The sequence below is a fragment of the Perognathus longimembris genome, chromosome 12 (genome assembly GCF_023159225.1).
Source record: "Perognathus longimembris pacificus isolate PPM17 chromosome 12, ASM2315922v1, whole genome shotgun sequence".
In the NCBI taxonomy this organism is placed as follows: Eukaryota; Metazoa; Chordata; class Mammalia; order Rodentia; family Heteromyidae; genus Perognathus; species Perognathus longimembris.
Window position 1 is genome coordinate 44,344,420 of NC_063172.1, and position 15,364 is coordinate 44,359,783.

A 15,364-nucleotide genomic window follows, 5' to 3' on the forward strand; every position below is an offset into this window, starting at 1 on the left:
TATTTACTGTGCTAAAATGCCTTGCTAACACAAGCAAGCCCTGGTAAATGAGACTGGAGAATACTAAAATCAAAAGTTTTGTCTTAAATTTTGGTCATTGCAAGAGTAAGCTTGGCAAAAATACCTCTTGCCACTGGAAAATGTATGGCCGATATTTATTTTGTGCGCTTTAAGATCTTTTGCATGAATGCGTGTGTGGGTGTGAATATGTTCAAAATTAAAACTGTCAGCATGATGTAGGAATGGGTGAGTTTAAACTTAAACTCAAAAGGTCATCAAGTTTTGCTGTTACCAAAAGTCTAAAAGGATATTGCATTGTCTTAAAGAGAAACAACAGTTAAAAAGATTTTTCTAATTTGTGGCTGAAAAACTTGGTATCTTAATGCATATTTGTACTGTAATCAGCTATCTGGTTTAGCAAAAGGCATTGGGAACTTGAAATTTATTTCCACTGTTAAAATTTGGGACTGTTAGAAATGTGGGTATTAATATTTATCACAGTTAAAGAACTGCTTGGGTTTCTCATTCAGAGACCAATAGGAAAGGACAGGAAAAACCTGGAGCAGGCCTTTGAGTCTCTCCTCAGGAGTGAGGGGTGATCTGGCAAAAGTTCAGCCTAGCCAGTCCATGCATGGTGGAAAGTACGGGCCCCAAGGGGGAGTCCAGGCATGGTAGAAAAGGAATAAGCTGGCACAAAGGCAACTCAAGCCCCAAGGAGTAAGATGGGTATAGCCCATTCTGTAGGACAGGCCAATGGAGGCCTCCCTTCATCCTGTTTCTCTTGTTTTCAGATGAATACTGGAAAGCTGATGGTAAAAATGAATGATTTGATTAGTATTTCTAAAACTGCTCCTTAGGATGGATTAAAATTGGAAAGTCTTAAAAAGGTTAAAAGGGTTCATTTGTATGATGTAACTTGATTTTTGTGCTATTTTGCAATTTGGATGTATTGAAAAAGTGAAGATGCTAAGTTCCGATTCTTGTTTGTAACTCTGGTGTTTGTAATTCTTGCATCAAGGAAAACCCCAATTGAGTTCAGATGTTCTAGGCAGTGAGTCAGAGTGACTGCATGCTCAGGGACAGTAAGAACCAGGCGGAAGACTGAGAAGGTGAGGCGTCTGCATTTTTGCAGGCCTGGAAGGGAAACTGCAACTGAGTGGTGGAGCTGAGCATTTCAGATCTGCTTAGTAAACCTGGTTCATCACCATGCTGGCTGCAAGGGTGGTGTGTCTCCAGACACTAGCTTCTAGGATTCTCCACCCAGCTTTCACCAAGGTCTCCCCTGTTGTGAAGAATTCCATCACAAAGAATCAGTGGCTCTTAACACCCAGCAGGGAATATGCCACCAAGACAAGAGTTAGGATGCGCCATGGGAAAACTGGCCAAGAACACAAAGAAGCAACATTGGAACCATCCATGGAAAAAGTATTTAAAATTGACCAGATGGGAAAGTGGTTTGTTGCTGGAGGGGCTTCTGTGGGTCTTGGCACACTGTGTTGGCTTGGGAATGAAGGAGATTGGAGCTACTGAAAAGGCTGTAATCAGGCCTAAGTATGTGAAGGATAGGGTTCATTTTACATTTTACATTTTACATTTTATTTTATATGTACTTAGCAGGAAGTATTGGTGTAACAGCTTTGTCAACTTTGGCAATAGCCAGAATTCCTGTTTTCATGAATTTTATACTGAGAGGCTCTTGGGTGACAATTGGTGTAAATCTTGAAGTCATGATTAGAGCTGGAATGCTAGTTCAATCCATATCGTATCACCAGAACATGGGTGCAAAGCATCTGGTTTGGTTTCTTTATTCTGGTGTGATAGGTGCAGTGGTGGTTCCTCTGACTATACTAAGGGGGACACCTTCTCATGACAGCTGCATTGTACACCGCCAGCATTGTGGGAGGCCTCTCCACTGTGGCCATGTGCTTCCAGTGAGAAGTTTTCGAACATGGGCACACCCCTGGGAATAGGCCTGGGTCTTGTGTTGGTGTCTTCACTGGGGTCCATATTTCTGCCACCCAACACTGTGGCTGGTGCTTAGTGGCATGTATGGTGGATTAGTTCTTTTTAGCATGTTCCTTCTGTGTGACACTCAGAAAGTAATCAAATGTGCAGAGATAACACCAACATATGGACAGAACAGATATGATCCAATCAATTTGATGTTGGGAATCTACATGGATACACTGAATATGTTTATGCACGTCGCAACTATGCTAGCAACTGGAAGTAACAGAAAGAAATGAAGTGGCAGTTCCTGACTCCCAGTATGTCAGAAGTCTTGCTGTTGAATAGGGGCAGATATTCATGGCACAGTTTGGACAAGCAGCCTGAAGCAATGGGTACCTGTCTAAGCTTCAAAGTTCTTCAAATGAAAGCTAAAGTGTAAGTATTAAAGCAGAGGTTAGTAAAAGGCTTTAGAAATCAAGAATGCATTTCTAGATATGAAATTTGGAAGTGAAATTGTCCTAAATGTTTGTTTCAAATTGGGTAAAGGAAAACCTTCCAGCATTTGAATTGCAAGGCACATTTGAATTGAAAGGCCACAGTTACAGAGTTCAGGGTGGGGGGCAGGGTTACAGGGAGCTTGAGTCTCCGAGTCCCTGCCCTGCCTCGAGGAATTTGGCATGCCCATTACCTGGGGGATGGGTGGGCTCCACCACCGAGTGTTATTGGAACCTTGATGGAACCAAGATGGCGCTGGCTAAAACCAATTCTATGTCCACCACGTGGTCAATGCTAGAGAAAACAGGATTTAGCCAACAACAAGCAGAACTTAACCGAATCTCCAAGCTTAACAAACATCAATAACAAGAACAGAAAACCTTTCTTTGTGTCTTTCAAAGCAGATGTTAAACAAATATTGGTAACTTTGGAAGCGGGTACCAGCCCATCCTTTAGAGAGAGGCAGAAAGAGAGAGAGAGAGAGAGAGAGAGAGAGAGAGAGAGAGAGAGAGAGAGAGAGAGACTCCATCCACCCGAGCGCTCATAGAAGTTATGTAAGTCCAAATTTGAAAGATTGGGCTCAATTTAGATTGTGCCCCTCCCATGGTAAGTGATTAGCAGAGCTGAGGAGTTAAATACCAAGCATCCTTGGTATTACTCTGGTCAGCTGAAATGTAGGAGACAATCAGCAATGGGGTCGTCACCCCAGTTCCTGTGTCTCGGACTGAGCGTGGAGTGTGGTCCTGAAGCCATGGCCCTGTGGCCCTATGCTATGGTCATTTGGAGTGGGGCTCAGAATTTGGCGCCAAGATTTTTAGTGTGGCCCTGAAGCCATGGCCCTGTGGCCCTACGGTAAATCAGAAAATCGGATCTGAGCCCTCGTTTAGATGATCACTTACCCAGGGTGTGAGGGTGAATTTGTAGATTGTCGTGGTGGATGGAAGTAGAGCGCTCGGTCAGGAGAAGTTACCTCGGTGGTTGTCTGGGTGGGATTAGGACAGCAGAATAGGTCCCTGGGGCAGCTTGGACCCCCCCAGAAATGGGGGAGCAAATCCACTGGGGAACCTATCCCGGGTTTGGCACCAATGAAAGCATGTCTTGGCCATCCCAGAGGGCCATGCGGAGATAATCACAGGCAGGAGAAGGTTCATAAGGAGGTTTATTAGTGGGGCCATAGTTCCCATGGGAGAGGGAGCCACGTGGCGTCTGCACCTTATCCAGTTGGCAGCTTCTCTCTCTGGGGGTAAATAGGTAGGTAGTGAGTAGGAGTGGCTCATTAGGTATGAGTGGATCTGGGGGCTAGTGGGAGGAGCTGAGGACCTGAGGCTAGAGAAAAGCTAACAATATCTGTTCAGGAAAGGAAGCTTGTGGACCTAAGATTGTGTCTTTATTGAGATCTATCTAAGGCCTGCAAAGATAATTTAGGCATTGTTAGGCCATCAGAGATAATTTTCCCCACCCAGTCAGGAAAATGCTCCTGCAAACCAGAGTGCTAAAAGACTACAGTGTTGTAGCCCAGGAAAAGGTCCGTGCAGTTGTTAAAGGTTAAGTGTTGTATGTAAGCTCCAGTCTGGAGTAAAGCTCCTAATAGACATCAGATACTGGCAACCCCTTGGTAAGGTAGGCTAAGTAAGGTTATAGGTTCCTGGCTAGGTAGGGTTAGCATCCCTGAGTCAGCCTGCAGAAGTTACAGAAGATGGATGATCTTTGCCCATCAGCTCCCCTTTAAGATCAAGGTACCAGAGTCAGTTTTTGGGAAGATGAGGCAGGATAACTTAGAGGCATGGAAAACAGTGGTAACAAATGTATAAGAGTCGAGACTTGCACTTGTGAGAGAGGGTTCTTTAACCAGTCTATGCAGAAGGTTGCAGGCAACCCAGCAGGTGTGACATTCTATTGGAGCCACTGGGAGCCACTGCCCCTGCCCATTCTGTTTGGATTGAGATCATGGATGGCCTGAGAGACATCTAGAGGAAACTACATCTTCACCCTGAACACCTCTACTGTGGTAAAAGCAGATGGGACTTTATCACATGCAACTAATTTCCTGCTTGAAGGTTGCTTTGGATCTATTGAAACTTAATATTTTGGGGAGACATTCTTTCTGTGCTAACCTCCCCACTCCTTAGTTGACTGACTTACTTTATTAAGAAAATTGGATAAAGCATCTGTGGCAGGCTAGAGAGTCACTCCCAGGCCATGCCTGGGGTGGGAGGTGTATCCAGATGGATTAGGGTGTGACCTCAGAAGGGAGGGAGGTAACTGCCTTCAGGTGTGCCAATTACCTAGGTAACTGGATGGAGAGTTAAATAGGTGAGAGCATCTGCATGAAGCCCTCCTGGGGATGGACCTCACAGATATCACTGGCCAACCTCAGGCACTTAGAGCCACAGGAAGCTGGATTGGCCCATATGTACAAAGAATTGGAACCATAAAACTGATAGTCCTATGCACTCAGTATGCACCCTCAATGAAAATGAAATAAGTCAAGGGTTTGACTAGGCTAAAAGAAAAGGGATGTTGTGGAGCTGACTCCATCTTGATTAGGGAAACATGGTAGGAAATGTTGGGGGAAATAGAGCTGACTCCATCTTGATTATTAGGTCAACCTGACTCAAATTCTGCTTCTGTAAATGGCTTGTTTGTTGCTTGCCCCACCCTCTGTGTCAACCTCCTACATTGTGCCACGCTTGCTCATTTGTTGCTTACTCCACCCCCTGCATCAAGCCCCCACATCTGTGCTCGCTTTTACCTTTATAAACCCAGCTAACTGAAGGGTCGGGGCTCTCAATTCAGATTCGCTGCATCAGTGATGATCATGAGTCCAAGCTCGAGCTTGCAATAAAGATACTTGTGCCTTTGCATAGGAATGGACTCCTTGGTTGTTTCTGGGGACTCCAAATCTGGGCATAACAGCAGCATGATCAGAAAGAAGCTGAGGACAGAGGAATAATAATGAGCTTGGTGGTTGGGGGATTCCATGACAATATCAAGGAGCCAAGGACCCTGGAAACTCAACCACGGTTGCTTCCACACCAGCACAGGGATGATCCAGTGATTCATTTCTGCTGGATTCAATAGACGATTTTAGTTTGCAAACCAATAACTGGCTTACTGATGAAGAAAATATACTTAGTAGAACATTTACATTGAACTACAAGGTTCATATAATAAAGTGCAAGATTAGTCCCATGTATTGCTATGGAGAAAGATTTTTGTGGGCTACTTGTCAATTGATAAATCTTATAAAATAGTTAAGGGTTCTTTTTCAACCAAAGCTACATGGCAGATTGGGAAATATTCAGTTGTTCTATGTTTAAATTTTGAAAATCCTTGTCATAACACAATTTCAATGAAAATATGAGGACCATACAAAAAGTAATGTGATACTTAAAGGAGTTCAAGAATAATCACTATTTAATATTAAGCATCTAACCTTGTGTTCAGTTTTCTCTATTTTTTTTGGTCACACCAGGATTTGAACTCAAAGTGTCACTCTCACTTGATTTACATTGCTTGCTGTCTCTTTGTTTGCTTGCTCTGCTGGCAATCTATCATTTGAGCCATGCCTTCAATACCACTTTTTGCTGATTATTTTGAAGGTGGAATCTTTTGGCTTCCCAGGCTGCCTTTGAACTGCCATGCCCAGGTCTCACCTAACTGAGTAGCTAGAATAACAGGTGTGAGGTACCAGTGCTGCACTGTGTGTTTCTTACTTTAGGGAGCTTTTACTACTCTTGGCTTCTGTTGATTTACTTAGGTTGAGTTGTGGATATTTTTTCTGTTCAGTCACCATGAATGTAGAGTCTGGTAGAATTTAGTCTATAACAGAAGGTTTAAAGAACTTACTCAGACCTCAAAACTTGTTTTCCTTCTTCCTATTCCCATTCCTCTTCCTTATCTCTCTCTCTCCCTCTTTCATTCTCCATTCCTTCTTTTCTTGTTGTTCCATTTGATTATCCTTATGTAAAAAATCCAGGTAAAGTCATTGATTTATTAAGTGGTGCTAAGGATCAAACCCAGGTCCTCATGAACACACCACTGGGCATGATCTCCAGCCAGGAATTATGTTTGAACAAAGGCGACAGCTAGAACTATAATATATGTTTTGTTCTGGGTAAGTAGTGGGAGGATTGAGTTTTAGGTGTCTAAATAATTTCTGGATTATTTTTGAGGGTTTGTATAAATAGACAAATAAAAGAAGCTATTAGGGAATCTGTATGTATACAGACATACATGCAGACATATGTACATATTGGGCATGGATTTATCCATCTGAACATGTCCTACCAGCTTGGGTAATATTTTGTTATGATCTCATGTTTCAGAATTCAATAGCTGTCATTTGTTAACTTTTTGCTATGTAGTACTCCAGAATCTTTCAGGTAGAAGTACTAAGTATCTGGACAGGAGCATTAGTGGGCCTCAGTTCTCAATCCCTGTGTTAAACACTGCATGTGAGCAGTGAGAAGGGAGGAAGAAGAGCAGATGCCAAGTTGGCCATGAAGATGAGTGTTTTCAGGAACTTTTCCTCCTGCTGAGTGAGGAGATAATGCAGGCAAGCACATGTCTCTCAGCACCAGTATTGTTTATGGCTGTTTACTTCTGCTTAGCTCTTCAATAACCAGAAGCTGTTGTATGGCTGTTAGTCCTGAAGCAAAGATGGAGAAATTAGATTTTCCCCAAGTGGCATCTCTGGCCTTAGTTTGCATGACTGCATTTTACCCTCTTTCCCTCCCTTTTTCCTTTCCTCCCTGTCATCCTCTCTCCAACTCTCCTCCCATTCTCCCTCTCCCCTTTCCTCTCTCCTCCTTTCCCCTTCCTTTTTCCTTCCTTCCTTTCTTCCCTTCCTCTCCTGCCCTCCCTTTCTCCCTCCCTCCTTCCCTCTATCCCTACGTCTACAGTCTTTTCTTTGGTTAGAATAGGTCTCCTTTGGCCCTGACCTGCGTTTGTCACATTCTTTCACATAGTGACTCCTAAAGATATCATTTTTTTTCTAGCAGCTTATTGCAGCCAGCAGCTTTCACTAGATGTGGTTTCAATTTATATTTAGTGTCTTTGACACCCTTAGCAGGTTTTTCTTACCATGAGGTGAATGCGGGTAGAATGGTCAAGTTATAAATCATTTTCCTGAACACTTCCCAAAAGTTGCTCCCATTGGAGCACTGACAAAACACTCAAAGCTATTGTAGACAGCAGATCATAACATGTTCCTTGGAGGCTACCACTTTCCTTGGGCTAGATTTCTGTTAACCCACACTACCCCAAAGCTGAAATTTCAACTAGTGGGTCATCTCCACTAGGAGTTTCAAATGTACCTTGAATTGAGCATGGTGAAAGCCAAGCTTGTAAATTGCTTCTCACGTTCATTTTCCTGTAGCTCCACCTGTTCTTGCCAGCCATAGTGAGTTGATGACTCCCAAACACTATGGTGTAGAAATTATAAACACCCATAGAAATAAATTACCCTTGGCATGTTTTCTTTATTTGCAGTATCAGTTGTTCACTATGTTGTCCTTACTATAGCTACCAAATATTTGTTATTTCATGCTTTTCCTAGTTTTTGTTTTGATCACTGAAGCATATCTGGCTTTTTGTCTATAATCATGTTCTACTGTAAACAATCTCCTTAAAGTAATGACAAGAATTTTCCTGCCTCACAAATATGGATGGTCCAGTCTTCTTTTTTGTTCTTCTAAAGGCTTTCTATTGGCAAAAGGCAAAAATCTCCTTTTCTTTTGCCACCTGGTATCTGCCCCCACCATTCTGCTCTCTCTCTGCTCAGCTTTCACTCTGAGTGGCAGCCATTACTGAATCACTAGGACTTGTCCTGACTGTGCTTTGGCTTGCTTCCTTTCATCTACCTCAAAGACCCTTTCACTCAGGAGTCTACCTGCAGACTCTCCTCAAACGTCCCTTTTAGATGTGTCTCAGAGTTCTTAAGCTCAACTTAATGACTCAGCCATCTATCAATCAATCAGTTTATCATCTACCTACCTACCTTCTTAGGCATGAATATATATACACATATATGTGTGTGTCTGTGTGTGTGTGTCTGTCTGTCTGTCTACTTACCTAGCTACCTATACACATCCTCTTACCTGTCTGTAAACAGTCTAATTTTCAATGTAATAGTGTATATACATATACACAAGCTTATCATATTTGTTACTATATGCACACCATATTAAAAATGAATGACTTGTTAATCTAGTTACCTGGTCTCCAACTGACAGTGAGTTCTTTGTGGGTGGCACTGTGGATTGTCCATGTCCTTGTTTTTGAGCACATATTGTACATGACCCAGTCACAGTCACTGAATAAATTAGTAGTCAGAATAAACTTTACAGTTTATAAGAGGGGTGTAAATCTACCAGGACAAACATGGCACGTTTACCTGCACTCTGGCCTTCCTACTTGTGCTTCGCATTTGGTGATAGTAAATATTTATTGGCAATCACTGGGGAACTCCGCCAAAGAAACAGAGTCTGCTTTGCATTATTACTCACACAGTGTAATGCTTTCATTCCTTTGGGAAAGGACTATATTCTATCCTTTGTTTTCCCTGCTGTGAATTGTGCTTGTTTAATGAATGGCTGTCAACTGAGTAACCACACAGCAAAACCTTGGATAATTTCCTTCCAACTTTTATGATATTTTATTTGTGGAACAATGGCTCCTCAAATGGTTCCAAGTGTGGGGGTTCCCAGGTTTCTGGGATACCCTTCTTTGGGGCTAAGCAGGTGTTCTGTGGTCTTCCTTTGCACCCTGGGGGCTCAGGTAGAAAGTAATTCTGTAGATATCACTGACCTGATCACTGACTCACCAAGGAATGGCATTATTGCAGAACCTTCTTCATTCTGGCCTATGGTAGGGGGGGGGGGGACTCCCAGGCAGCCTGTCAAACTTAGGTGGCCATTTCACATCTGCCCAAAAACAGCAGAGAGCTCCTCTGTCTTCTTTTCTGCTAAGTGAAAATAATAATTGCCTCTCGTCTATTTCAATGAAGCTAAACAAGACTATTCAGAGGGAAGGAAGCAAGGATTGGCTGTGCTGGAATGTAGTACAGATGCTCCAGAGAAAGTAGGAAAACTCCCTTCCCAGGATTAATACCTCTGTGACCTATAGCTGAGTGATGGCATGAAATTATAAATAAGAAGTAGAGGAATACTTCAAAGATGGCAGAGGCTGGGGATATGGCCTAGTGGCAAGAGCGCTTGCCTCTTATACATGAGGCCCTGGGTCCTATTCCCCAGCACCACATATACAGAAAACGGCCAGAAGTGGCGCTGTGGCTCAAGTGGCAGAGTGCTAGCTTTGAGCAAAAAGAAGCCAGGGACAGTGCTCAGGCCCTGAGTCCAAGCCCCAGGACTGGCCAAAAAAAAAAAAAAAAAAGATGGCAGAGGAGCAGCCAGAGCCCTAGTTGAGCTCCCTCCGACATCGCAGTTTTCCCACTCCAGGGAAACTTTTACTCCTAGAAAGACAGCCCAAGTAAGTTATAACAGTACAGGGATTCTGGCCAGAAAGGGAAAATCGATTTTGCTGGCCTGAAAACACAGATTTGAGCTCCGGGCGGTAACCCACCACCATGCCAGTGCTGGCGCCAGCACAGCGCCCTGCACTCCACGCACCTAAAGCACACAGCAGCGACCAGGGAGAAATCCTCCAGACAGTGGCAGACACACACGGATCACAGGCTGAGCACAGATCGGCTGAAATTGCAGAGAAAGCATGAGTACCCCACCAAAGACATTCTCACTCGCGCCCACAGGGCAGCTCCTTGAAGGTAGCCCTTCCCTCACTGCCAGAGCAAAGCGCCATCTTTGACACTGGCATAGGGTCAGACCAGACTGGAACTAAAGTGGGCCTGGGGAAAGTGAGGACAAAGGGGCCATCTTTGAAAAGTGCAAGAGGGACCGACCAGTGAGAGCCAGCTTTGCCCAGGAGAACGACCCCTGTCCAAGTGGGAGGTGTGTCCTGGGCTGCGGCTCACACACTGGTGTGAACTCAGCCAGAGGTGCCCCGCCCTGCCTGCCGGAATTTCTAAATTGAAACTGAAAGTGACGAGCAGCTACTGACCGCACGGAACAACCAGATGGGAGAACAAACATTTCCTGAGACAGATAAACGGTCTGGTCACAGAGGAAGCCCAATTCCCAGCCCAAAATGGAGCTGAATTCCATAGCCAGCTCCACTCAGGAGGCTGCCCCACACAGGAGGGAGGAACCTCCCCCAGGCAAGCTACTCTCAGCCAGGTAAACCAGGCCAGAGGTGCCTGCTCTGCTGAGTCCACAGCCTATTCAAAGCCAGGCATTAAAGGCAGCAGCCCCACAGCAGATGGGAGGAGCCAGAGTTCCCAAGACTGTTCACGTCCCCATCTACAGTGGACGCCCAAGGCCTACCTGCAAGCTATGTGAACCACAGAGCCCCAGGATTTCACTAACAGGGGAGGCGGGTCAGAGCAGATCCACCCCCTGCAAAGTGAAAGCAAGTCAAACCAGCCAAGCAGCAAAATAGACTGCAGACCATCGCCAGGAAACCAGAGACTGTAGAAAGCCCACCCAAATGAGGAAGACTCCATTTTTTTTCAAAACATTTTTAAGCGTTTTTTTTTTTTTCATTTCTGAAACGTCATTGGTTTTTTGTTTTACATTTTTACCTGTTTGTTTTATCAAGTTTTTTTTTTTGTTTGTTTTGTTCGTTTTTCTGTTTTTTTTTTTTTTTTTTAAATAACTTTTCTCAGTTTTGGGCATTTGTCTTCCACGAATTTTTCTTTATCTCTCTCTTCACATTCTCTTTCTTTAAAAATTTACTTTCCTGGGCTGGGAATATGGCCTAGTGGTAAGAGTGCTTGCCTCCGACACATGAAGCTCTCGGTTCGATTCCCCAGCACCACATATATGGAAAATGGCCAGAAGGGGCACTGTGGCTCAGGTGGCAGAGTGCTAGCCTTGAGCTGGAAGAAGCCAGGCAGGGTGCTCAGGCCCTGAGTCCAGGGCCAGGACTGGCCAAAAAAAAAAAATAATTTTTTTTTTTTACTTTCCTATGAATAACACCTCCAGTCTTTTCTGCTAACACTCCACTGTCTATCATTTTAACCTTGTTCTTTCTACTGATTCTACTCTTCTCCACATTTCCACATCACTGAAACTAAAACAAATCATCACCCCCCCCCACATATTTTACTCTATTCCCTTTACTACCTCTAACTTACCCTTCTGACTTACTTCCAAGACCTCCAAATTCCACTGACCCCTGGTTATTGGATAGAGGGTATCTCTGCTCAATCAGAGTGAATCAAAGGGGTTCAAAGACAAAGCCAGCCAGTCCAAAAAGCACTTAATATAAGAACAAAAATTGCTCATAGGGTTTTAACAGTAAATAAGTAACTACTGAATACAAGGCTCAGGATTGGTTGTTATATCAAAATTGTATTCTTTCAAAACACCAAATCTAATTTTATACACAGGTATACAAGGTATCTGTATATAATTGTGAACTTATAAGATTTACACAACAGTGTTTGGTAAGGTCTGCTTTGGGTCTTAAATGGTGCTCACAAGTGCTTGTAGATTGGCATTCCCAATCCAAATGGGCAGAAGAAGCACAAAAAAGATGGCAAACAATGGAGTCTCGTCTCCCACTCAAAACAAGCAGGAGGCAGAGCAGTCAAAGACATAGAAGAGAACCCTCAAAATGCTCTACAAAGTCTACTGATAAAACTGATAAATGAAAACTTTGAATCTCTTCAGTCAACTATTCTAGAGAGTGAGGAGGCAAAACAAAAATTAATGGAGAATTTCATGGCCTCCACAAATAGATAATTGAACTTCAAGAGTCAAATGAAAAGATAATTACCCAGTAAAAGATTTGAGAGACAGCACTCAAAACCAAATTAATGAAGTTAATGAAGTAAAGAAGTCCATGCAGGACCTAAGAGGTAAGTATAGCAAGGACATGGAAATCATCAGGAAAGTCCAGTCAGAAGGAAAAGAGATTAGAAATCAAGCAGCTAGCCTACAATCCTGACTAACTGAAGCAGAGGACCGAATCACAAGAGCTGAAGATTCCCTACAATCTATGGAGAAAGATAAAAAATCAATACAAAACCAATCCAATCAACAAAACAGATAACTCCAGGAGCTTCAAGACACAATCAGGAATCCCAATTTAAGGATAATAGGTATTGAGGAAATCCTGGATAAAGATGTTAATGGAATAGGAAACCTATTTAACAGAATATTAGCTGAGAATTTCCCAAATATCCAGAAGGATAGGCCTATACAGATACAAGAAGCTTTTAGAACCCCAAACTAACCAGACCAGAATATGACATCCCACCGACACGTTGTGATCAAAACAGGATCAATATAGTCCAAGGAAAGAATCCTTAAAGCTGTTAGGGAGAAGAAAACAATCACTTATAAAGGAAAAGCAATCAGAATTACCCTGGACTTCTCAGCAGAGACCATGAAAGCAAGGAGAGCCTGGAATGAGGTATACCAAACCCTAAATAAAAATAACTACCAACCAAGAATACTGTACCCAGCCAAACTCTCATTCATAGCCGAAGGTCATATAAAAGTCTTCCACAGTAAGGAAAAATGGAAAAAATATATCTCCACCAAACCAGCTTACAGAAAACCCTCAAAGATATAGTATACAGTGAAAATAATCAAGATCCCAGTACAGACAGACAAATGAACCCTAAATAGAAAACAAGAATATTAGATCAAGAAATGGGAAGACACAGCTTTAAACAAGATAGATATAATGAAAGGAACAAACGATCATCTCTCAATTCTAACTCTCAACATTAATGGACTTAATTCTCCAATCAAAAGACATAGTCTCATAAGTTGGATCAAAAATCAAGATCCATCTTTCTGCTGCCTCCAAGAGACACATCTGTCCAGCAAAAGTAAAAATGTTCTAAAACTGACAGGCTTGATTAAATCTATCAAGCAAATGGCCCCCATAAGCAGGCTGGCTTGCAATCCTAGTATCAGATAAAATTGACTTCAAATTAAAAACGGTAAAAAGAGAAAAGAAGGTTACTACATTTTAATAAAGGTATCTCTCCTTCAGGAGGATATAACCATCCTAAATATCTACACACCAAATACAGGAGCACCCAACTTCATCAAACAAACACTACTGACTCTAAAAACACTAGTAGACCCAAAAACATTGATAGTTGGGGACTTTAACACTCCACTCAACAACTTAAGGAAGCACCTTAATCTCCTCAAAAGAGAACCACAAGCCAAACCACAAGTCAATAGAGAAACGCAAATAATTAAAATCAAATCAGAATTAAATAAATTAGAGACCAAAAAAAAAAAAATCGAAAGAATCAACAAACAGAAAGAGTTGGTTCTTTGAAAAAAATTAGCAAGATAGACAGACCCCAAAACGAAAAACGAAAAACCAAAAAACGAAAGCAGCAAACCCAGATAAACAAGATCAGAGATGAAACAGGTAACATCACCACAGAAACAACCAAAATTCAGAACACAATAAGGGACTATTTTGCAAACCTTTATGCCAACAAATTCGAGAACCTGGAACAAATGGATGATTTCCTAGAAAAAATTCATATCCCCAAACTCAACCATGAAGATTTAAACCTTCTGAACCAACCCATATCTAGCATCTTGAAATAGAAATGACAATAAGTGATCTCCCATCCAAGAAAAGCCCAGGTCCAGATGGAATCACAGCAGAATTCTGCAAGGCCTTCAAAACAGAACTCACACCAATATTTCTCAAACTCTTCAATGAAATTGAAAGAGAAAGTTCACTACCAGATACATTCTATGAAGCCAGTATAACCCTCATCTCAAAACCAGGCAAGGATTCATCACGGAAAGGGAACTATAGACCGATTTCCCTGATGAACATTGATGCAAAAATTCTCAACAAAATTCTGGCCAATCGGCTTCAACAGATCATCCAAAAACTCATACACCATGATCATACTGGATTCATCCCAGGGATGCAAAGTTGGTTCAATATACACAAGTCAATTAATGTAATCCAACACATCAACCAAAGCAAGGTAAAGAAACACATGGTTATATCTCTGGATGCGGAAAAGGCATTCGATAAAATCCAGCACCCATTTATGCTAAAAGCCCTGGAAAAACTGGGATTCTAGGGAACACTCCTGAATATAATAAAGGCAGTCTATGACAAACCAACAGCAAGTGTAATTCTAAATGGTGAAAAACTAAAGCAATTCCCTTTAAAATCAGGAGCAAGACAGGGATGTCCGTTCTCGCCCCTTCTCTTCAACATAGTACTATAATTCCTATCTAGAACAATTAGGCAAGAAGAAAACATAAAGGGCATCCAAATAGGAAAGGATGAAGTTAAACTTTCTCTCTTCGCAGATGACATGATCCTATACATAAAGAACCCCATAGACTCTACTCCCAAGCTACTAGAGTTGATCCAAAACTTTGGCAAAGTAGCAGGATATAAAATAAATAAAATAAACCCTCAAAAATCAATGGCCTTTCTATATGCTAATGACCTGAATGCTGATGCGGAAATCAGGAAAGCCACTCCTTTTGCAATAGCCTAAAAAGCATAAAATACCTTGGAATAACAATGAAAGAAGTGAAAAACCTCTTTGATGAGTACTTTAAAAACATGAAAAATGAAAATTAAGGCAGAACTAAGGAAATGGAAAAACCTACCATGCTCTTGGATTGGGAGGATTAATATAATCAAAATGGCAATATTGCCAAAGGCTATCTACAAATTCAATGCAATGCCCATTAATATCCTAACACATTTTTTTTAATGAAATAGAGGAAGCAATCCAGAAATTTATATGGAACAATAAAAGACCCAGAATAGCAAAAACAATCCTAAGCAGAAATAACAGTGCTGGAGGAATTACAATACCCAA

General features: G+C 42.1%; 1 pseudogene; it reads left to right on the plus strand.

The window, feature by feature from the left end:
* The first annotated feature begins 1,170 nt into the window (after positions 1-1,170).
* On the plus strand, positions 1,171-2,290 carry LOC125360884 (annotated as a pseudogene).
* Positions 2,291-15,364: the final 13,074 nt, after the last annotated feature.